Source organism: Oncorhynchus kisutch, linkage group LG15 (genome assembly GCF_002021735.2).
Source record: "Oncorhynchus kisutch isolate 150728-3 linkage group LG15, Okis_V2, whole genome shotgun sequence".
In the NCBI taxonomy this organism is placed as follows: domain Eukaryota; kingdom Metazoa; phylum Chordata; class Actinopteri; order Salmoniformes; family Salmonidae; genus Oncorhynchus; species Oncorhynchus kisutch.
Genome location: NC_034188.2, coordinates 83,011,397 through 83,035,896, shown reverse-complemented (window position 1 = coordinate 83,035,896; position 24,500 = coordinate 83,011,397). Strand labels below are relative to the sequence as shown.

Genomic DNA, 24,500 nt, shown 5'->3' with positions numbered 1-24,500 from the left:
AGATCCCTTACACACACTCTCCCCTGAGGCTTAGGGATTGCATTAGCCAAACATCTTGCACCACTGGGCCAGTTTTTTTTCGTATATATTTTAATCTCACTTTCCACCTACGACCTAAATATACTTTCCTGCAACCCGCCTCACCCAATGTGGTACGGATATGCTATTGTTATACGTTATAACTGGAACCTACATCAGAAGCTAGCCAGCTAACTAGCTACTAGCTAGTAGTCACTGTTAGCCACAGCTAGCTGTCTTCACCTTTAGCTCAGACACCAGCCAGCTTTAGCTCAGTCAATACCTGCCAGTCTGCACAGTGCTATATCAACCCAGAGCATATCGGACTGCTTTTCTCCACCACATCACCGGATTCCTGCCGCAAACTCTGGGCCATTACACCGGATCATCGCAGCTAGCTAGTTGCAACCGAGTGGCTACTGCTGGCTAACGTCTGTCCCGAAACAAACACCAGTTAGCCTTGAGCTAGCCTTGAGCTAGGCCATTCTCCCAGCTACCTGAAGAGGTATACCTACTACGTGGGCGACAACACCTCTTTTGCCAATTGGCCTGGAAACTTTATTGTCGACACGGAGCCCCGCCGATCCATCACAACTGGTCTGCCGACGTAATCATCCGATGTGGTTTCAACAGACTTTTCCGCAGCGATGTCGCCAAAGACCCATCTGCTAGCCGCAACCCGCTAGCTTTCTGAATTCCGTGCCTCCCGCTTGCCTAGCTTAGTAGTGACTACTGAACGGCTCCCTGACTCACCTATTGCTGCTCATTGGACCCTATGAACACTCGGCTACACATGCCTCTCTCTCATGTCAATATCCCTTGTGTTCTGCGATTTTAGTTAGATATTATTGTTTTACTTCACTGTAGAGCCCCTAGTCCTGCTCAACATGCCTTAGATAGCTCTTTTGTCAGACACCTAACACATGGGGAGACCTCACCTGGCTTAGCTGGTGTCTCCAGAGATGAAAGCTCTCTCCTCGTCACTCAATGCCTAGGTTTACCCCCACTGTACTCGCATCCTACCATACCCTTGTCTGTACATTAAGCTCTGAATCTATACTACCACACCCAGAAGTATGCCCCTTTTATTATCTGTTCACAATGCACTAGATAACCAGTTCATATAGCATTTAGCCATACCGTTATCCTACTCCTCCTCGGTTCCTCTGGTGATGTAGAGGTTAACCCAGGCCCTGTAGCCCCCAGCATCACATCTATTCCCCATGCGCTCTCATTGGTTGACTTCTGTAACCGTAAAAACCTTGGATTCATGCATGTTAACATCAGAAGCCTCCTCCCTAAATATATTCACTGCTTTAGCACACTCCGCCAACCCTGATGTCCTAGCCGTGTCTGAATCCTGACTTAGGAAGGCCACCAAATATTCTGAAATTTCCATCACCAACAACAACATTTTCCGTCAAGATAGAACTGTCAAAGGGGGCGGAGTTGCACTCTACTGCAGACATAGCCTGTGGAGTTCTGTCATACTATCCAGGTCTGTGCCCAAACAGTTTGAGCTTCTACTTTTAAAAATCCACCAATCCAGAAAAATGTCTCTCACTATTGCCACTTGTTATAGACCACCCCCCTCAACCCCCAGCTGTGCCCTGGAGACCATATGTGACTTGATTGTCCCCCATTTATCTTCAGAGTTCGTACTGTTAGGTGACCTAAACTGGGACATGTTTAACACCCCGGCTGTCCTAAAATGTAAGATAATTGCTGTGAGATTGAGGGAATCTATCACGGAACCAACCAGGTACAACCCTACATCCAAAAACATGGGCACCTCATAGATATCATCCTGACCACCTTGTCCTCTAAATACACCTCTGCTGTCTTCAACCAGGATCTCAGCGATCACTGCCTCATTGCCTGAGTAAATTTTTTTAATTTGATTTGACCTTTATTTAAGTTGAGAACAAGTTCTCATTTACAACTGCGACCTGGCCAAGATAAAGCAGTGCGACACAAACAACAACACAGAGTTACACATGGAATAAAAAAACATACAGTCAATAATGCAATGGAAAAGTCTATATACAGTGTGTGCAAATGAGGTAAAATTAAGGAGGTAAGGCAATAAATAGGCAATGGTGGCAAAATAATTACAATTTAGCAATTAAAGACTGGTGTGATAGATGTGCAGAAGAAGAATGTACAAGTAGAGATACTGGGGTGCAAAGGAAAGAAGAAAAAAAACAATATGGGACTGAGGTAGTTGGATGGGCTATTTACAGATGGGCTGTGTACAGGTGCAATGATCTGTAAGCTGCTCTGACAGCTGGTGCTTAAAGTTAGTGAGGGAGATATGCGTCTCCAGCTTCAGTGATTTTTGCAATTCGTTCCAGTCATTGGCAGCAGAGAACTGGAAGGAAAGGCAGCCAAAGGAGGAGTTGGCTTTGGGGTTGATCAAGTGAAATATACCTGCTGGAGTGCATGCTACAGGTGGGTGCTGCTATGTTGACCAATGAGCTGAGATAAGACAGAGCTTTACCCAGCAAAGACTTATAGATGACCTTGACCCAGTGGGTTTGGCGACAAATATGAAGCGAGGGCCAGCCAACGACAGCATACAGGTCGCAGTGGTGGGAAGTATATGGGGCTTTGGTGACAAAACGATGGCACTGTGATAGACGGCATCCAATTTGCTGAGTAGAGTGTTGGAAGCTATTTTGTAAATGACATCGCCGAAGGATTGGTAGGATAGTCAGTTTTACGAGGGTATGTTTGGCAGCATGAGTGAAGGATTCTTTGTTACGAAATAGGAAGCCGATTCTAGATTTAATTTTGGATTGGAGATGCTTAATGTGAGTCTGGAAGGAGAGATTACAGTCTTACCAGACATCTGGTTAGAGATAAAGGGTGTTTTACCAACCCCTGTCTAAAGCACAGTGGACAGATAGAAAGGTTGATTTACCAACCCCTGTCTAAAGCACAGTGGACAGATAGAAAGGGTGATATACCAACCCCTGTCTAAAGCACAGTGGACAGAGAGAAAGGGTGATTTACCAACCCCTGTCTAAAGCACAGTGGACGGAAAGAAAGACTGAAATGCCAAACCCTGTATAAAGCATTGGGGATGGATAGAAAGGGTGATTTACCAACCCCTGTCTAAAGCATAGTGGATGGATAGAAAAGGTGATTTAAAAAAGATATATATTTAACCAGGAAAGTCAGTGAAGAACAAATTCTTATTTACAACGACGGCCTAGGAACAGTGGGGTAACTGCCTTGTTCAGGGGCAGAACGACATATTTTTACCTTATCAGCTCAGGGATATGACCTAGCAACCTTTCGGTTACTGGCTCAATGCTCTAACCACTAGGATACCTGCTGCCCCAGATAGCCTACATAGCAGAATAAAAGTGAGGTCATCAAAACCATGAAAATACACATACGGAATCATAGAGTAACCCAAAAGAAATATATATTTTAAATTTGCGATTCTTCAAAATAGCCACCCTTTACCTTGATGACAGTTTTGCACACTCTTTAAATTCTCAAAACCAGCTTCATGAGTTAGTCAACTGGAATGCATTTCAATTAACAGGTGTGCCTTGTGGAATTTATTTCCTTCTTAAAACCTCTTAGAGCAGAGATCCCGCTAGCGGGATCAAATTCGACAACATCCGGTGAAATCGGAGCACGCCAAATTCAAAATACAAAATCGTAATATCTGTTTGCAATCCCAAGGGTCCCAGCTACACATTGAATGGTCGTTTTGTTCGATAAAGTCCTTCTTTATATCCCAAAAACACTGTTTAGTTGCCACCATTGAATTCAATAATCCAGTCCTTCAACATGCATACAAAGTATTCCAAAAAGTTAACAGCAAAGTTCGTCCAAACGAGTCAAACAATGTATTTTATTTATCCTCAGGTTGTCTAATATCAAAATAAATGATAATATTTCAGATGGAGATTACTATGTTCAATAGCAAATAAAATAACGAAGAGCGCCCATGTTCACATGCGCAGAAAGACTACTTTTGCCATGGCGCTCAAATTGGAACGACTACAAATACTTCTTAATTTAAAAAAAACAAGCCTAAAACCTTGCATAAAGACTGTTGACCTCTAGTGGAAACCATAGGAACTGCAATCTGGGAGGTGGAAATTTGATCTTTCAATAGCATTGCATTGGATGTCGTACTGAGCTCCTAAAAGAAAATGTATGGATCGATTTTCCTCGTATTTTCACCTGTTATATCAGTTCTGTTATACTCAAAGACATTATTTTAACAGTTTTACAAACTTCAGAGTATTTCCTATCCAATTCTACCAATTATATGCATATCCTAGCTTCTGGGCCTGAGAAACAGGCTGTTTACTTTGGGCACGCCAGACAGGCGTAAATTAAGGAAACTAGCCTTACTCGCAGAGAGGTTAATGCTTTTGAGCCAATCAGTTGTTGTGACAAGGTAGGGGTGGTATACAGAAGATAGCCCTATTTTGTAAAATACCAAGTCCAAGAACAGCTCAAGTAAGCAAAGAGAAATGACAGTCCATCTTAACTTTGAGACATGAAGAACAGTCAATCCGGAAAATTTCAAAAACTTTCAAGTTTCTTCAATTGCAGTCGAAAATAACATCAAGCGATTGATGAATCTGGCTCTCATGAGGACCGCCACAGGAAAGGAAGACCCAAATCTACCTCTGCTGCAGAGGATACGTTCATTAGAGTTACCAGCCTCAGAAATTGCAGCCAAATAAATACTTTACAGAGTTCAAGTAGCAGACACATCTCAACATCAACTGTTCAGAGTAGAATGCGTGAATCAGGTTTTCCTGGTCAAATTGCTGCAAAGAAACCACAACTAAAGGACACCAATAAGAATAAGTGACTTGCTTTGGCCAAGAAACACGAGCAATGGACATTAGACTGTTGGAAATCTGTCCTTTGGGCTGATGACCTCTAATTTGAGATTTTTGGTTCCAAATGCCATGTCTTTGTGAGACGTAGAGTAGGTGATTTGATGATTTCTGCATGTGTAGTTCCCACCGTGAAGCATGGAGGAGGAGGTCTGATGGTGTGGTGGTGCTTGCTGGTTACACTGTCAGTGATTTTTTTTAAATTCAAGACACACTTAACCAGCATGTCTACCACAGCATTCTATAGTGATCTGCCATCCCATCTGGTTTGTGTTTAGTGAGAATATCATTTGTGTTTCAACAGGACAATGACCCAACATACCTCCAGGCTGTGTAAGGGCTATTTGACCAAGAAGGAGAGGGATGAAGTGCTGCATCAGATGACCTGGCCTCTACAGTCACCCAAACTAAAAAAAATATATGAAAAGCAGACAACAATTGCTCAGCATATGTGGGAACTTCAAGACCGTTGGCAAATAATTCCAAGTGAAGCTGGTTGAGAGAATGCCAATAGTGTGCAAAGCTAACATCATGGCAAGGGAGCTACTTTGAAGAATCTCAAATATAAAAAGTATTTTGATTTGTACACTTTTTTGGTTACTACATGATTCCATATATGTGTCATTTAATAGTTTTGATGTCTTCACTATTATTCTACAATGTAGAAAATCGTAAAAAATGAAGAAAAACCCTTGAATGAGTAGGTGTGTCCAAACTTTTGACTGGTACTGTACATGTGGACACACACACACAGACACATATATGGACAAACAAATACACACACGCGCGCAAACACACGTATATGTACAGACACACAACTACACATTTACAAACATACAAATATATGTATGAATGCATGCTCCTGTTTGTGTTTGACAGTTTGAGTATAAAACCAATAGCTGTTAGCAGTGGTGACTGTGTTGACTGTAACTATGTTGACTGTGACTGTGTTGACTGTGACTGTGTTGACTGTGTAAATCATTGCATATGCAGTGGTGACTACGTTGACTGGATAATTCATTGTGAAGATACGTGCCTTGCGAAAGTATTCGGCCCCCTTGAACTTTGCGACCTTTTGCCACATTTCAGGCTTCAAACATAAAGATATAAAACTGCATTTTTTTGTGAAGAATCAACAACAAGTGGGACACAATCATGAAGTGGAACGACATTTATTGGATATTTCAAACTTTTTTAACAAATCAAAAACTGAAAAATTGGGCGTGCAAAATTATTCAGCCCCCTTAAGTTAATACTTTGTAGCGCCACCTTTTGCTGCGATTACAGCTGTAAGTCGCTTGGGGTATGTCTCTATCAGTTTTGCACATCGAGAGACTGACATTTTTTCCCATTCCTCCTTGCAAAACAGCTCGAGCTCAGTGAGGTTGGATGGAGAGCATTTGTGAACAGCAGTTTTCAGTTCTTTCCACAGATTCTCGATTGGATTCAGGTCTGGACTTTGACTTGGCCATTCTAACACCTGGATATGTTTATTTTTGAACCATTCCATTGTAGATTTTGCTTTATGTTTTGGATCATTGTCTTGTTGGAAGACAAATCTCCGTCCCAGTCTCAGGTCTTTTGCAGACTCCATCAGGTTTTCTTCCAGAATGGTCCTGTATTTGGCTCCATCCATCTTCCCATCAATTTTAACCATCTTCCCTGTCCCTGCTGAAGAAAAGCAGGCCCAAACCATGATGCTGCCACCACCATGTTTGACAGTGGGGATGGTGTGTTCAGGGTGATGGGCTGTGTTGCTTTTACGCCAAACATAACGTTTTGCATTGTTGCCAAAAAGTTCAATTTTGGTTTCATCTGACCAGAGCACCTTCTTCCACATGTTTGGTGTGTCTCCCAGGTGGCTTGTGGCAAACTTTAAACGACACTTTTTATGGATATCTTTAAGAAATGGCTTTCTTCTTGCCACTCTTTCATAAAGGCCAGATTTGTGCAATATATGACTGATTGTTGTCCTATGGACAGAGTCTCCCACCTCAGCTGTAGATCTCTGATCTCTAGATGGCTGCATCTCTGAACAGTCTTCTCCTTGTATGAGCTGAATGTTTAGAGGGATGGCCAGGTCTTGGTAGATTTGCTAAATGGCATCATGTTACTTTGTTCCGTGGAGAGAAACTGAGGATAGGGGACACTGAACATCTACCTCCCAGCTTAACATCTGCGATTTGTCCTTCTCAAATAAATCTATTTTCTCACTCTGATTTGCTTTGGGGTTTGTGTTATTTAAAAATAACATCAACCGTTAACATGGGCATGGAACTCTCTCTGCAGTTCAAGCCATCCTCTCCATCTCCACTCTGTGGCTTGGGTTAGACGCAAAGTATTAGAGCATATTCAATCACACACATGCGCACGTCCTCTGATGCATCGACTCATCTTCCATTCACATACACTGTACAAACAACACCCTAAGAGGTGGGAGTTTTAAATTAATATCTTTCTCTCAATGCATACTTGCTATCTCTGATTACATTCAAAACACAGCGACAGACAGACAGACAGACAGACAGACAGACAGACAGACAGACAGACAGACAGACAGACAGACAGACAGACAGACAGACAGACAGACAGACAGACAGACAGACAGACAGACAGACAGACAGACAGACAGACAGACAGACAGACAGACAGACAGACAGACAGACAGACAGAAGGTGGATAAGACATGGAGGGAGAAAGTGAGACAGAAAAAAAGAGACAGAGCAAGAAGATGAGAATATGATGGCAAGAGAAAAAGAGTGACAGAAAAACATAGAGGGAGAGAGGGATTTTGGATTCCATTGCTCAGAGTGCTGTGTAGCGTGACAGTCTCTCTCCTATCTAAATAGGTTTGGGCTCATGCATATGGATGAGCTACTGTACAAGATAGTAAATTGAGTGTTGGTTTGATTGCTGACTCCTTTTAAATTATTAACGAGGTGGAGGAAAAAGAAAACTACCCATGGAGCATCACTTCACTCTGGACCTGATAGATAGATCACCACTCTCATTACCCAGCAGGCCACATTTAACAGCCTGAACTACACAGCGGATTATTTATTAAGAGTTAAGATCAGATCTCATAAAGAGTGATCATAGACATTATTTTTGACCTGACTCATTGATGAATTTTACTTTGAATTAGACATTAACACATATACACGTTTTGGCCCGCTGTGTATGTCATGCATGTTATGATATGGCTGGCAGTGGAGGGGGACCATCAGCTGTCTCTTCAGCCTGAAGCCTTATGAAGGTTATCATTACATTACCACCGTCAACACAGTGGAGTGACCAGGCCTTATGAAAGTTATCATTACATTACCACCCCACCGTCAACACAGTGGAGTGACCAGGCCTTATGAAGGTTATCATTACATTACCACCCCACCGCCAACACAGTGGAGTGACCAGGTCTTATGAAGGTTATCATTACATTACCACCCCACCGTCAACACAGTGGAGTGACCAGGCCTTATGAAGGTTATCATTACATTACCACCCCACCGTCAACACAGTGGAGTGACCAGGCCTTATGAAGGTTATCATTACATTACCACCCCACCGTCAACACAGTGGAGTGACCAGGCCTTATGAAGGTTATCATTACATTACCACCCCACCGTCAACACAGTGGAGTGACCAGGCCTTATGAAGGTTACCATTACATTACCACCCCACCGTCAACACAGTGGAGTGACCAGGCCTTATGAAGGTTACCATTACTGTTCCACCAGGCCTTATGAAGGTTACCATTACATTACCACCCCACCGTCAACACAGTGGAGTGACCAGGCCTTATGAAAGTTATCATTACATTACCACCCCACCGTCAACACAGTGGAGTGACCAGGCCTTATGAAGGTTATCATTACATTACCACCGTCAACACAGTGGAGTGACCAGGCCTTATGAAGGTTATCATTACATTACCACCGCACCGTCAACACAGTGGAGTGACCAGGCCTTATTAAGGTTAACATTACATTACCACCCCACCGTCAGCACAGTGGAGTGACCAGGCCTTATGAAGGTTAACATTACATTACCACCCCACCGTCAACACAGTGGAGTGACCAGGCCTTATGAAGGTTATCATTACATTACCACCGTCAACAGGGTGGAGTGACCAGGCCTTATGAAGGTTATCATTACATTACCACCCCACCGTCAACACAGTGGAGTGACCAGGCCTTATGAAGGTTATCATTACATTACCACCCCACCGTCAACACAGTGGAGTGACCAGGCCTTATGAATGTTACCATTACATTACCACCCCACCGTCAACACAGTGGAGTGACCAGGCCTTATGAAGGTTACCGTTACAGTTCCACCTGGCCTTATGAAGGTTACCATTACATTACCACCCCACCATCAACACAGTGGAGTGACCAGGCCTTATGAAGGTTATCATTACATTACCACCATCAACACAGTGGAGTGACCAGGCCTTATGAAGGTTAACATTACATTACCACCCCACCGTCAACACAGTGGAGTGACCAGGCCTTATTAAGGTTATCATTACATTACCAGCCCACTTTCAACACAGTGGAGTGACCAGGCCTTATGAAGGTTATCATTACATTACCACCCCACTGTCAACACAGTGGAGTGACCAGGCCTTATGAAGGTTATCATTACATTACCACCCCACCGTCAACACAGTGGAGTGACCAGGCCTTATGAGGGTTATCGTTACAGTTCCACCCCACAGTCAACACAGTGGAGTGACCAGGCCTTATGAAGGTTACCATTACTGTTCCACCAGGCCTTATGAAGGTTACCATTACTGTTCCACCAGGCCTTATGAAGGTTACCATTACTGTTCCACCCGGCCAGACACTGCAGGCCAAATGTGTTACTTCTCCACGTCAAGATGTGCTGTTCTTCATTCACGTTTGCATGTTCAAACACACACATCTACGCACCCATGTACGCACGACACAGACACACAAACACACACACACACGCACAAACAAACACACACACACGCACACAAACAAACACACACACATGACACAGACAAACACGCGCACACGCGCACACGCGCGCACACATACAAACACACAAACACACACATGCACACACAAACACACATGCACACACACAAACACACACAAGCCAACACACGTACACACAAACACACACACACAAACAGACACGAACACACAAAAACAAACACACACACACACACAGTTCTGAATAGGTACAGCTGCACACACCATAGACTACCATCCTCCCTCCTTGGATAAACACACTCCGACCTTCAAAGCTCCCCTTTAATCCAATTTAGCCCGACAGGGATATGATTAGAATAAATATACTGTTAGGCAACTTTTTTTGTCTGTAAATATGGATACAGTAACGTTACATTACTTTAATATAGCCGGGGGGGGGGGGGGGGGGGGGGTCAAAAACATTGCACTTCCACTCTCCTTTCTCTATGCCTCTCTCAACCACTCCAACTTCCCAACGTTCTGACTATTTTCCCAATTGAGTGGGGGCCATTAGAACTCCCCTGTTTGGAACGAGAGAGATTCCCACCCATATCAAGTATTTTCCGAGAGCAGGGATGGGAGTTTATTTACCAGACCTCCAATAAAGGGATAACAAAAAAAAAGACAATCACTGTTTTATGTTGTTGTTGTTTTTTCTTTTGTATGGGCTTCTGTGGTCAAATAATGCAGCTATCTAAAGCCTCCCTCTTAAACTATGTTATCTCAATGAGACTGGAATGGGGGAATAAAGATGTCAGGGTACAGCGACCAAAATTTACGCAAATCGGACCATGTACGAGAATGTACCAATTGTCTGAAGAACCACATTTTATCTGAACAACCTTGTCTCCGATCTTACAGACTGGAAGAAAATACCTACTAGACTGGAAGATTCAGGTCAATACCCACTAGACTAGAAGATTCAGGTCAAAACCCACTAGACTAGAAGATTCAGGTCAAAACCCACTAGACTAGAAGATTCAGGTCAAAACCCACTAGACTAGAAGATTCAGGTCAATACAAAGTAGATGGTTCTGGTCAATACCCACCAGAAGGTTCAGGTCAATACAAAGTAGATGGTTCTGGTCAATACCCACCAGAAGGTTCAGGTCAATACCCACTAGACTGGAAGATTCAGGTCAATACCCACTAGACTAGAGGATTCAGGTCAAAACTCACTAGACTACAAGATTCAGGTCAAAACCCACTAGACTAGAAGATTCAGGTCAAAACCCACTAGACTAGAAGATTCAGGTCAATACAAAGTAGATGGTTCAGGTCAATACCCACTAGACTAGAAGATTCAGGTCAATACAAAGTAGATGGTTCAGGTCAATACCCACTAGACTAGAAGATTCAGGTCAAAACCCACTAGACTAGACGATTCAGGTCAATACAAAGTAGATGGTTCTGGTCAATACCCGCCAGAAGGTTCAGGTCAATACAAAGTAGATGTTTCTGGTCAATACCCACCAGAAGGTTCAGGTCAATACCCACTAGACTAGAGGATTCAGGTCAAAACCCTCTAGACTAGAAGGTTCAGGTCAATATAAAGTAGATGGTTCTGGTCAATACCCACCAGAAGGTTCAGGTCAATACCCACCAGAAGGTTCAGGTCAATACAAAGTAGCTGGTTCTGATCAATACCCACCAGAAGGTTCAGATCAATACCCACTAGAATGTTCAGGTCAATACCCACTAGAATGATTCAGGTCAATACCCACTAGAAGGTTCAGGTCAATACCCACTAGAATGATTCAGATCAAAACCCACTAGTCTAGAAGTTTCAGGTCAATACCCACTAGTCTAGAAGGTTCAGGTCAATACCACTAGACTAGAAGGTTCAAGACAATATCCACTAGTCTAGAAGGTACAGGTTAGACATTTGTAAAGTCAACCCCAGTGTCTTTATTATTAATGTCCCCTTTCTAAAGAAAATGTGTCTTGTGTTGTTCTTGTTTTAGACAGGCTTCAAAGGAAAGAGAGGAGAAAGAAGGGAGAAAGAGAGGGGCACTTCAGAATTGTGTCGCAGTGTCCATTCCATCTCTAAGAGCACCCCTACATCCCTTCTGAGGAGAAATTTAAAAAGGAGGCAGGAGAAGAAACTAAACAAATGGGGGTCCGCTGGTCCACCTCCCTCCCTCCCTCCCTCCCTCCCTCCACACCTCCACCCTGCCAAGCTCCTTAACTGCGAGCTGCTCTCTCTTTTCAATATTGCTGATTAAAAATGTCTGATGCATCAACACGCCTAAGCTGATTATATATTTAGTTTCCCTGAGCAAAGGTTTTCAAAGAGGGGAGGGGGAAGTGAGAGGGGAGAGAGGGACAGAGAGAAAGAAAGTGAAATTTACAGAACTGTGCTCTGCAGTTCACTCTCAATGTTTGGGGATATGAAGTGGTGGGTATTAAGAATCATAAATGGCATCAAACCACGATGAAAGGAAACCGAGAAGGAGGTGTGCGTGTGTGCGTGAGCAAATTTCAGTGCTGCTTTAAGTATGCGTGCGCGTGTCTGTGTTTGTGTATGTATGTGCACGTGTGTGTGTGTGTGTGCCCACGTGTGTGTGTTATTGACAGCGAGCGACTGCTTGCTGGGGACACTGGCTCAGCTGAGAGCCCAGTTCCAGGGATAAGGAGAAGAGAGCTCAGGCTCTGAGCCAAGACACGCTTTGATCACACTTTTCTTTTCTCTCCAATTTTTCTTCCTCTCCTCTCTTCCCTCCCTCCCTCTCTCTCTTTTTCTCCTCTCTCTCTCCCTCTCCATCCCTACCTCCCTCCCTCCCTCTGAGGGCCAAGCCAGAAAGGAGCAAGTGCCAGCAGGCTGAGTGGTGACTGACTCTTTCAATGCCCTTCAGAACATACTCTATGATCAGGACCAATCATGAGAAGTCATAATTGACTTCCGACTGCGGTGATGTCAGCATAACAATAGGATGGCGGGTAGAATATTAAATTGCTCGGGCTATTTGGCTCATAACAGTTGCTATATACTTCAATACCTTAACCATGACCTGATATCCATACAACATCTATATAAGTAACTAGTAGTGTTGGGTAACATAGGTGCAGTTGCATGCAGACTAGTATGGCTCGTCAGCTGGGTATAAAGGGAAGTATCACTGATCAATGATGGAGAAACAAGAGACGAGGCGAGACAACACAGCAGGAAGTCTACCGGCTGATAATACCCTGTCTAGATTAATGACACAACACAACCAGGTTGGATGGAGTGTTGACTGATACACAGCCAGGAGACAATTATATGACTATTGACTAGCTTTCAGTCCTGCAGAAAATATGCATAAAAATACAGTGGAAGGAAGGGAGGACATATTTATCTTCTGTCGGGGTATAACAGGTGGTAACTCCATCACTACACTCTTCTTATTAATCATTTCCCTCTGAGCATTTTGATTCATGTATTCATTGGGTGGTTACAGTCCCATCTCCATGTCCTCGCCTCACCTCTCCTTGTCTTTCAGATGATGGATATAATAGGAGAGATGTTCTTTGTCCTGAAGACAGTTACACAGGCCGCCGGGGCCGTAGATCTTGGTATATGGTCTATTTTCACTAATGAAATTGTATAAAGCAAACCAGTTTCAGTTCTGCGAGCCACTAACCTCTCTCTTTCTCTCTTTCTCTCTCTCTCTCTCCCTCTCTCTCTGTCTCTCTCTCTATCTCTCTTTCTCTCTCTCTCTTTCTCTCTCTCTTTCTCTCTCTCTCTCTCTCTCTGCACAGTGAGGAAAGCCTGAGAGGAGGTTTGGTGGTCCTGGGGAGTCAGAGATAATCTGCTGATGCCATAAAAGCGGAACAGCCTTGCCTTTCAGACTCCTGAATGTGCGTGTGCACGTATCACTAACATTTAGATGGAAAAAGGCACTGGTCAAATCTGTTATACATTCATCTTCCATACACAGTTTCTCTGTAGGAGCGAGTAGTGGATCTACAAGGGGATATTCTGCCTCTCTTGGAGGAATCACCACTCTCTCACACACACCAACACAGGTGCATGCACACACACCTTCCCTCACTCTCAACTCCGCTGTCATAAATCAATTGAGACTCAGCCCAATCCATCCCAGCCTTTAGCTTTTCAGAGAGAACGGAACTCACGGTAGACCTGGCTTAAAATCTCACATCACAAAGAGCCAGCTGAGCTCCATCAATCCTCCCCCAGTGAATGCACTAAAAGAAAAGACCCGCAAAGCATTTTACTCCATAATAATAAGACGTTTAAAAATAAATATCCTGATCCAAATCTGCTAGAAAATATTCAACAGTGTAAATTTACCAATTTCACTATATGGGGTTTGGGCTTAACCTGTGATGAAGATTTTAAGCATTGGGAAAAAACCCAATGGAAAATCTTCATAAAGAATTCTGCAGAATTATTCTTAATATATTTTGTTTAAGTACTAAATACACTAAACTCAGCAAAAAATAAACGTACTCTCACTGTCAACTGTGTTTATTTTCTGCAAACGTAACTTTTTATTTTAATGAACATAATAAGATTCAACAACTGAGGCATAAACTGAACAAGTTCCACAGACATGTGACTAACAGAAATGGAATAATGTGTCCCTGAACAAAGGAGGGTTCAAAATCAAAGTAACAGTCAGTATCTGGTGTGGCCACCAGCTGCATTATGTCCTGCAGTGCATCTCCTCCTCATGGACTCCACTAGATTTGCCAGTTCTAGTTGTGAGATGTTACCCCACAATTCCACCAAGGCACCTGCAAGTTCCTGGACATTTCTGGGGGGAATGGCCCTAGCCCTATCCCTCACCCTCTGACCCAACAGATCCCTGTACGCCAGACGTGCTGCCGTACAGCAAGCCTACAAGCCCTCAGTCCAGCCTCTCTCAGCCTATTGCAGACAGTCTGAGCACTGATGGAGGGATTGTGCATTCCTGGTGTGACTCTGCAGTTGTTGTTGCCATCCTGTACCTGTCCTGCAGGTGTGATGTTCGGATGTACCGATCCTGTGCAGGTATTGTTACACGTGGTCTGCCACTGCGAGGACGATCAGCTGTCCGTCCTGTCTCCCTTGAACGCTGTCTTAGGCGTCTCACAGTACAGACAATGCAATTTATTGCCCTGGCCGCATCTGCACTCTTCATGCCTCCTTGCAGCACGCATAAGGCACGTTCACACAGATGTGCAGGGACCCTGGGCATCTTTCATTTGGTGTTTTTCAGAGTCAGTGGAAAGGCCTCTTTAGTGTCCTAAGTTATCATAACTGCGACCTTAATTGCCTACCGTCTGTAAGCTGTTAGTGTCTTAATGATCGTTCCACAGGTGCGTGTTCATTACTTGTTTATGGTTCATTGAACAAGCATGGGAAACAGTGTTTAAACCCTTTACAATGAAGATCTGTGAAGTTATTTGGATTTTTACAAATTATCTTTGAAAGACAGGGTCCTGAAAAGGGGACGTTTCTTTTTTGCTGAGTTTATATATACAAAAGTATGTGGACACCCCTTCCAATAAGATTTGTCTATTTCAGCCACGGCTGTTGCTGACAGGTGTGTAAAATGGGTCACACAGCCATGCAATCTACGAAGACAAACATTGGCAGTAGAATGGCCTTACTGAAGAGCTCAGTGACATTTAATGTGGCACTGTCAAAGGATGCCACCTTTCCAACAAGTCAGTTTGTCAAATTTATACCCTTCTAGAGCTGCCCTGATCAAATGTAAGTGTTGTCATTATGAACTGGAAACGTCTAGGAGCAACAACGGCTCAGCAGCTAAGTGGTAGGCCACATAAGCTCACAGAATGGGACCGCCGAGTGCAAAAGCGCATAGCTCAAAAAAATCATCTGTCCTCGGTTGCGACAATCACAACCGAGTTCCAAACTGACTCTGGAAGCAACGTCAGCGCAAGAACTCTTAGTCAGAAGCTTCATGGAATGGGTTTCCATGGCTGAGCAGCCACACACAAGACTTAGATCACCATAAACAATGACAAGTGTTAACTGAAGTGTTGTGTAGCTCGCTGCCATTGGACTCTTGAGGAAACAGAAATGTGTTCTCTGGAGAGATGAATCACGCTTCACCATCTGGCAGTCCGATGGACATATCTAGGATTGGCGGATGCCAGCAGAACGCTACCTGCCCGGATGCATTCACTCCCCTTCAAAAGTTTGGGGTCACTTAAAAATGTCCTTGCTTTCTAAGAAATTTGTCCATTGAAATAACATCAAATTAATCAGAAAATCCGTGCAGACATTGCTAACGTTGTAAATTACTAATGTAGCTGAATTTTTTTTTCTTGGAACATCTACATAGGCGTCCATTATCAACAACCATCACTCCTGTGTGTTAGCTAATCTAATGAAAACTGTTGTGATGATTAAAGAAGCAATGAAACTGGCCTTCTTTAGACTAGTTGAGTATCTGCATTCTTATCTAGATATTTGTAGTTTCTTGCCAGAAACCTAATTGAATGGTTCACTTTAGCAAGAATGTTTTGTGCCATGCTCTCCCTGTCAGATGGTTATATAGCACACATCCAATATAAAAGTGACAGTTTATTGTCATATAGCCATTTACTAACATTCAGAAGTTCAGCACTCAGGTCTTTCTCAACCACATTTTTGTCTTTGTAGGAAAAGAACAGAACAGAATCATCTGCATGGAGGAAAAGATCACATATACAGACATACTTCAGATCATGTATATACCACAAAAAGACAACTGGACCCAGCCCACTCCCTTGGGGTACCCCAGTTCAAGGTTTTGGGTTTAGACAGGGTCCCATCCACATTTGTTTCCTTCCTTACAGATAACAACTAACCCATTTTACTGCTAAATTATTAAAGCCCATGGCTCTTATTTTGATTAACATAATCTGATGATCCAATGAATCAAATGCCTTTTGGAAATCTAACATATCCATACCACAAACGTTCCCTCTATTAACTGCATTCATGATGTGGTCAGTTAGATATAGTAGGCAACTCTAGGTGGAATGGGATTTCCAAATGCCGGATTGGAGCTCATATAGTAGATTATGTAAGGAAATGCAGCTGTCAATCTGCTCTGACATAATCTTTCCATGTCCTTCGATAAAATACACAAGATTGATACAGGCGGATATTTTCCAGTATCCAGCGTATTCCAGTGTATTACCTTTTTTATAGAGAGGAATGACCATTGCAAGTTTTAGTTCACTGGGAAAAATCCCTGGTTCAATAGACAGATGTACAATGTGAGTTACAAGGGGTGATAATTACCACAGCATCCCTTAGAAATCTGGCAGGAATGATGTAAAGGCCAGTCAGCTTCTTTATAGCACAGTTGACTCAGACACTTTTTCAAATGACAAAGCATTTTCTTGAATCCCCTGCTGCAAGTAAAACTGCTGGACTTGATTCTCCCCATAACAGCCTGATTGGCTAAATAACTTGCTAACTAATGATGGAGAGAGAGACAGAGCGAGAGGGCACCCACACAGGCGAACCAGGGCACCCACAGTTAAGCACCCTTACTCGGACACTAAAGCATTTAGCCCCGCTGTTACGAACCGCATGCACCTGGTGACCCAAACGGCCTTCGTGCACCTGGTGACCCAAAACGGCCTTCGTGCCCCTGGTGACCCGAAACAGCCTTCGTGCCCCTGGTTACCCGAAATGGCCTCCGTGCCCCTGGTGACCCGGCCGCCTTCCGCTCAGAGACTAAGTCCACAATAATGGATTAACAGGTGCTGGTGGTACTTTACACCCGGGTCCCCACCTTCTTAAGTCTGCTTGCCCACTCTCTCTCTGGGCCTCCGGACCCTGTCTCCTGGCCCTTCTCTGTGCACCTGGTAACCCATTTGTAAAGAAGGGGGGGGGCGGAGGAAGAAGCCCATGGCTTCTGTCCCGACAAAAGCTTGGATCGTGGGCTGACTTTCAATAGATCGCAGCGAGTAAGCTGCTCTGCTACGTACGAAACCCTGACCCAGAATCAGGTCGTCTACGAGTGATTTAGCACCAGGTTCTCCACAAACATGCGCTGCGCATCAGGAGAGGGGCGGCAACTCATTCGGCCCTGTCACGAACGGCTCTACCAAAAGAGGGTTATTTCCCTGCCAAAAGAGGGTTATTTCCCCCAGATTACACAGACCCACAAAGAATTTGAAAACAAATCCAATTTTGATAAACTCCCATATCTATCTGGTGAAATACCACAGTGTGCCATCACAGCAGCAAGATGTATGAGCTGTTGCCGCAAGAAAAGGGCAACCAGTGAAGAACAAACACCATTGTAAATACATTCTGTATTTATGTTTATTTATTTTCCCTTTTGTACTTGAACAATTTACACATAGCTACAATACTTTTGTGAGGATAATGTTCACTGTTCATTTTATATTGTTTATGTCACTTTAGTTTTTTAAATCTATTTCGCTTGCTTTGGCTACGTAAATATGTTTCTTATGCCAATACATTTAACCTCTCTAGGGTACATGGGACGCTAGCGTGCCATTTGGCCAACATCCAGAGAGGTTGCAGAGCGCCAAATTCAATTACAGAAATGCTCATTGTAAAAATTCAGAAAACAAAACATATTTTACATAGGTTTAAAGATGAACTTCTTGTTAAACCAACCATAGTGTCATATTTATAAAATGCTTTTCGGCAAAAGCATACCTATCCCAGAACATACCTAGCCCAGAACATACCTTGCCCAGAACATAGCCCAGTTGACAAATTATTACAAACAGTAATCAGCCAAGCAGAAGCTTTACAAAACTCAGAAATAGAGATAAAATGAATCCCTTACCTTTGATGATCTTCATATGGTGGCAATCAGAAGACATTAATTTACTCAATAAATGTTCCTTTTGTTCTATGAAGTCTCTTTATATCCAAAAACCTCTGTTTTGTTAGCGTGTTTTCTTCAGTAATCCACAGGCTCAAACTCAGTCAAAACAATCAGACAAAAAAATCCAAATTGTATCCGTAAAGTTCATAGAAACATGTCAAACGATGTTTATATACAAGCCTCAGGTTGTTTTTTAGCCTCAATTATCTATAATATTTCAACCGGACAATAACATCGTCAATATAAAAGGTAAACAAGAAATGCACATGTGCCTGAAAAAGCTCTGCGACACGTTAGGGTCCACTGGTTCAGACTGGTCTTACTCCCTCATTTATAAGAATACAAGCCTGAAACCATTTCTAAAGACTGTTGGCATCTAGTGGAAGGCATAGGAACTGCAAATGGAGTCCTAAGTCAATGGATACTGTAATGTCATTGAATAGAAAAAAAAGAAAAAAACTACTTCCTGAATGGATTTTTCTCAGGTTTTCGACTGCTAAATCAGTTCTGCTTTACTCACAGACACTATTATAACAGTTTTGGAAACTGTAGAGTGTTTCTATCCAAATCTACCTGTTATATCCATATCATATTTTCTGGGCCCGAGTAGCAGGCCGTAAAATTTGGGCATGCTTTTCAACCAAAATTCAGAATGCTGCCCCCTACCCTAGAGAGGTTAATTGAATTGTGAGAGAGTGTCACGCACTAATCTGTTTCACCTGTCTTTGTGATTGTCTCCACCCCCCTCCAGCTGTCACCCGTTTTCCCCTAGTTGCTGGGTATTCCTGGGTTTGTCTGTCGCCAGTTTGTCTTGTCTTGTCAACCAGCTTGTTTTTGCCGTGCACCTGCTTTTTCTTATATCTTTTTTGCTCGTCATCATGGTTTTTACCCTTGCCTGCCCTGACTCTGAACCCGCCTGCCTGACCATACTGCCTGCCCTGACTCTGAACCCGCCTGCCTGACCATACTGCCTGCCCTGACCTCAAGCCTGCCTGCCTGACCATACTGCCTGCCCTGACTCTGAACCCGCCTGCCTGACCATACTGCCTGCCCTGACTCTGAACCCGCCTGCCTGACCATACTGCCTGCCCTGACTCTGAACCCGCCTGCCTGACCATACTGCCTGCCCTGACTCTGAACCCGCCTGCCTGACCATACTGCCTACCCTGACTCTGAACCCGCCTGCCTGGCCATACTGCCTGCCCTGACTCTGAACCCGCCTGCCTGACCATACTGCCTGGCCTGACTCTGAACCCGCCTGCCTGACCATACTGCCTGCCCTGACTCTGAACCCGCCTGCCTGACCATACTGCCTGCCCTGACTCTGAACCCGCCTGCCTGACCATACTGCCTGCCCTGACCTCGAGCCTGCCTGACCATACTGCCTGCCCTGACCTCGAGCCTGCCTGCCTGACCATACTGCCTGCCCTGACCTCGAGCCTGCCTGCCTGACCATACTGCCTGCCCTGACCTCGAGCCTGCCTGACCATACTGCCTGCCCTGACCTCGAGCCTGCCTGACCATACTGCCTGCCCTGACCTCGAGCCTGCCTGACCATACTGCCTGCCCTGACCTCGAGCCTGCCTGACCATACTGCCTGCCCTGACCTCGAGCCTGCCTGACCATACTGCCTGCCCTGACTCTGAACCCGCCTGCCTGACCATACTGCCTGCCCTGACTCTGAACCCGCCTGCCTGACCATACTGCCTGCCCTGACCTCGAGCCTGCCTGCCACTCTGTTCCTCCTGGACTCTGACCTTGTTTATGATATTTTGCCTCTCCACGACAATTTTCTTGCCTGCCCGTTGGATTATAATAAATATCAGAGACTCGAACCATCTGCCTCCCGTTTCTGCGTATGGGTCTCGCCCTGTGCCCTTATAGAGAGAGAGAGAGAGATCAAATGAAGGTGAATACATAAGAAAGGTGTTTGCACTTCTGCGAGACACCAGGGAGGTGTGTTTGAATAATCTACCTATAGACATAAAAGCAATAACATTTGACGCTCTATTTAAAACAATTATCGGCCCAGCCATCGCTAAACTACATTGTATGCATAAAAACATGAGGTAGGAGAGTTGTTAAAAAACTTGTCCAATCTTCCTCAAAAAATTGTGTGATACTTTTCTCCATTATGAGCTTTTACAGTTCACCTGTGTCCCCCTCTGTTGTTCAATGTCAAGAAATCCCTCCACACATTGAGAAGCGGCTTTTCATTTTCTCTCTATCTTTCGTCTGTCTTATTTAAATGATGCGTCACTCTGTACCTGATGACAGTGTCGGTCACATCAGCTCTCACGTTGCCATGGCATTTATTCCCTGGCATTTTATAATTTCTTCGGAGGGAGAATAATTGTCCGTCTGGGGGAATTAATGTTAGCTGGGGGGCGGGGACTACCTATCGAGTCTGACAGTTGGAGGTGTTTTTATTCTTTATTTATTTTTTTATCTTCAAATGCATTCATCAAGCTAGTGTCAGAGTAACAGTCTAATATCTGACTATGTGAACTACAGTATGTGGACTACAGTATGTGACCTACAGTATGTGGACTACAGTATGTGAACTACAGGATGTGGACTACAGGATGTGAACAACAGGATGTGGAATACAGGCTGTGGAATACAAGATGTGGACTACAGGATATGGACACTTTTCTAACCACAAGGTCCATTTAAATTCATTCTAAATGCATGCCATCATAGGGACGAGCATGTCCCCTCTATGTTCCCTCTTTCCTTTCTCTCTGTCTTTCCCTGTCTCACCCTCTTTCTTTACCTTCATTCCTATCTCACCCTCTGCATCTCTCCTTTCGTTAGGCCCTGAAATGCTGCCTGCATAAGAGTCTGACTGTCTGTAACTCCCTATGATAAGGCTCTGTCTGTGGCCAATACCAGGGTGTAACCCAGTCTGCCTGTCTGTAACTCCCTATGATAAGACTCTGTGGCCAACACCCTTGTGTAACCCAGTCTGCCGGTCTGTAATTCCCTATGATAAGACTCTGTGGCCAATACCAGGGTGTAACCCAGTCTGCCTGTCTGTAAATGCCTATGATAAGACTCTGTGGCCAATACCAGGGTGTAACCCAGTCTGCCTGTCTGTAACTCCCTATGATAAGACTCTGTGGCCAATACCAGGGTGTAACCCAGTAACAGAAGAGATGCAGAGGAGAGAAAAAGAAGAGAGGTAAACTGTTGGTCTAAATCCATGCCAGCTTTGGATTGCAATTAGCTGTCTAATTAGAGACAAGGCAGTTGTTTTCTAGGGCAGGAACCTACTCTGGCCACAGTGGAAATCACTAGGAGAAATAACCCAGGTCCCTGTAGACAGCTCTCTCTGTCCATCCCTCTTTCCCTCCTCCTCGTGTCTGGTCCTTTTTATATGTGGTTTAATATTTTCTCTATCAACGTCATTGAGCGATCATTTAGAGTCTCTACATTATTAAAACTTGTTAGTCTAGTGTCTGACCCTAAATAGACTGTCACTGCCTTCATGAGCAGTCGTCCAGCCTCCACATTTCTGCATCAAGCCTCACCTCACAGCCACCCCAGAGGAGTGACCAGGAGGTGTAAGGCTGGCTGTCACTTTATATTCATGTTGCTTTTGAACTTTTATTTAAAGCAGGAAATGCCATTGAGATAAAGAACCTTGAATATAAGGCAGCTCTGGTGTGTGTACTGTGTGTGGGTGACACAATAAAACACATAAAAAACACACTTAAACAACATTAGCATTAAAGTGCCAGTTTCTAAAATGACAGTGATGTGGTTCTCGTGACGGTTCTTCTCACAGGTTGCCACGGTAATTTGACTTGGCTCCGAGGAAAACGATTTGATCCGTTTAGTTTATCACAGTGACAACACACATTAATCAGAATGTCATTTTCACATCAATGTTAAAGTGGCAGGTTCAAATCTGTTCTGACACTGATTCGAAAGGCAAAAGAAACAATGATATCAAAAATAATTTCTCCAAGTTCAAGTCCGAAACCCTTATTAAGAAACGGACATGTGACATTCAAAATAAAACAGTAGATGAAAAATGACCTATTTTAGAACACATGTGGACACGAAGGGAATGTTAAACAGATCAAATCAACTCAAACTTTATTTCTCATATGTTTTACACTTCACAGGCATTCAAGGCAATAAGAGGTCCATCACCTACACTGCTCATGTGCCATCACACAAACCTACTTAAAACCGATCCGTCTTTATCACGCAGACAACTCATTACACACTCATTTATAGTTTACCTCTCTCACTCTGTCTCTCTGTCTCTCTCTCTCTCTCTCTCTCTCTCTCTCTCTCTGTCTCTCTCTCTCTCTCTCTCGCTCTCTCTCTCTCGATGCAAGGATCCACTGCTGAAAGTCCCACCACAGACAATGTTCTCTCTTGTTGGAAAACTTTTTCACACCGTCACACGTAATGCCAATGGCCTATCTTCAACCTCCACACACCCCGATGAACACACACACTCTGAGGTGGGAGCCGGCAGCCATCTTATGCCGAGTCACTTTTAAAAGGTCACACAGGAAGGAACGGTCCAAAACTGTGTGTGTGTGTGTGTGTGTGTGTGTGTGTGTGTGTGTGTGTGTGTGTGTGTGTGTGTGTGTGTGTGTGTGTGTGTGTGTGTGTGTGTGACTTTTTGAGAAACGATCCAGACTGGTTATGGCCCAAATAAAAGGCTATGGCATTTAAAGATCTCAGACCATCTGTTACAGAAATATACAGACATAACAAGTCAAAGAGATGAATAGATAAATGGATATCTCACTCAGAGTAGTCAACATCATCTCCACCACATATCATACATACAATTATTTGTTTAAATCCACCCATAGATACAGTAAATAAACAGTGAATATATAGTTGAAGTAGGAAGTTTACGTACACCTTAGCCAAATACATTTAAACTCAGTTGTTCACAATTCCTGACATATAATCCTAGTAAAAATTCTCTGTCTTAGGTCAGTTAGGATCACCACTTTATTTTAAGAATGTGATACGTCAGAATAACAGTGGAGAGAAGGATTTATTTCAGCTTTTATTTGTTTCATCACATTCCCAGTGGTCAGAAGTTTACATACACTCAATTAGTATTTGCTAGAAGTGTCTTGAAATTGTTTAACTTGGGGCAAATGTTTCGGGTAGCCTTCCACAAGCGTCCCACGATATGTTGGGTGAATTTTGGCCCATTCCTCCTTGACAGGGCTGGTGTAACTGAGTCAGGTTTGTGTGCATCCTTGATAGCACACGCTTTTTCAGTTCTGCCGACACATTTTCTATTGGATTGAGGTCAGGGCTTTGTGATGGCCACTCCAATACCTTCACTTTGTTGTCCTTAAGCCATTTTGCCACAATGTTGGAAGTATGCTTGGGGTCATTATCCATTTGGAAGACCCACTTACGACCAAGCTTTAACTTTCTGACTGATGTCTTGAGATGTTGCTTCAATATATCCAAATAATTTTCCTTCCTCATGAAGCCATCTATTTTGTGAAGTGCACCAGTCCCTACTGCAGCAAAGTACCCGCACTACATGATGCTGCCACCCCCGTGCTTCACGGTTGGGATGGTGTTCTTCGGCTTGCAAGCCTCCCTCTTTTTCCTTCAAATATAATGATGGTCATTTCTCCAAAAAGTACGATATTTGTCCCCATGTGCAGTTGGAAACCACAGTCTGACATTTTTATGGCAGTGTTGGAGTGGTGGCTTCTTCCTTGCTGAGCGGCCTTTTAGGTTATGTCGATATAGGACCTGTTATTCTGTGGATATAGATACTTTTG

General features: G+C 43.7%; 1 pseudogene; it reads right to left on the bottom strand.

Moving 5' to 3' along the window:
• Positions 1-24,500, bottom strand: part of LOC109880075 (acetylcholinesterase-like) — an 83,864-nt pseudogene that overhangs the window by 45,787 nt on the left and 13,577 nt on the right.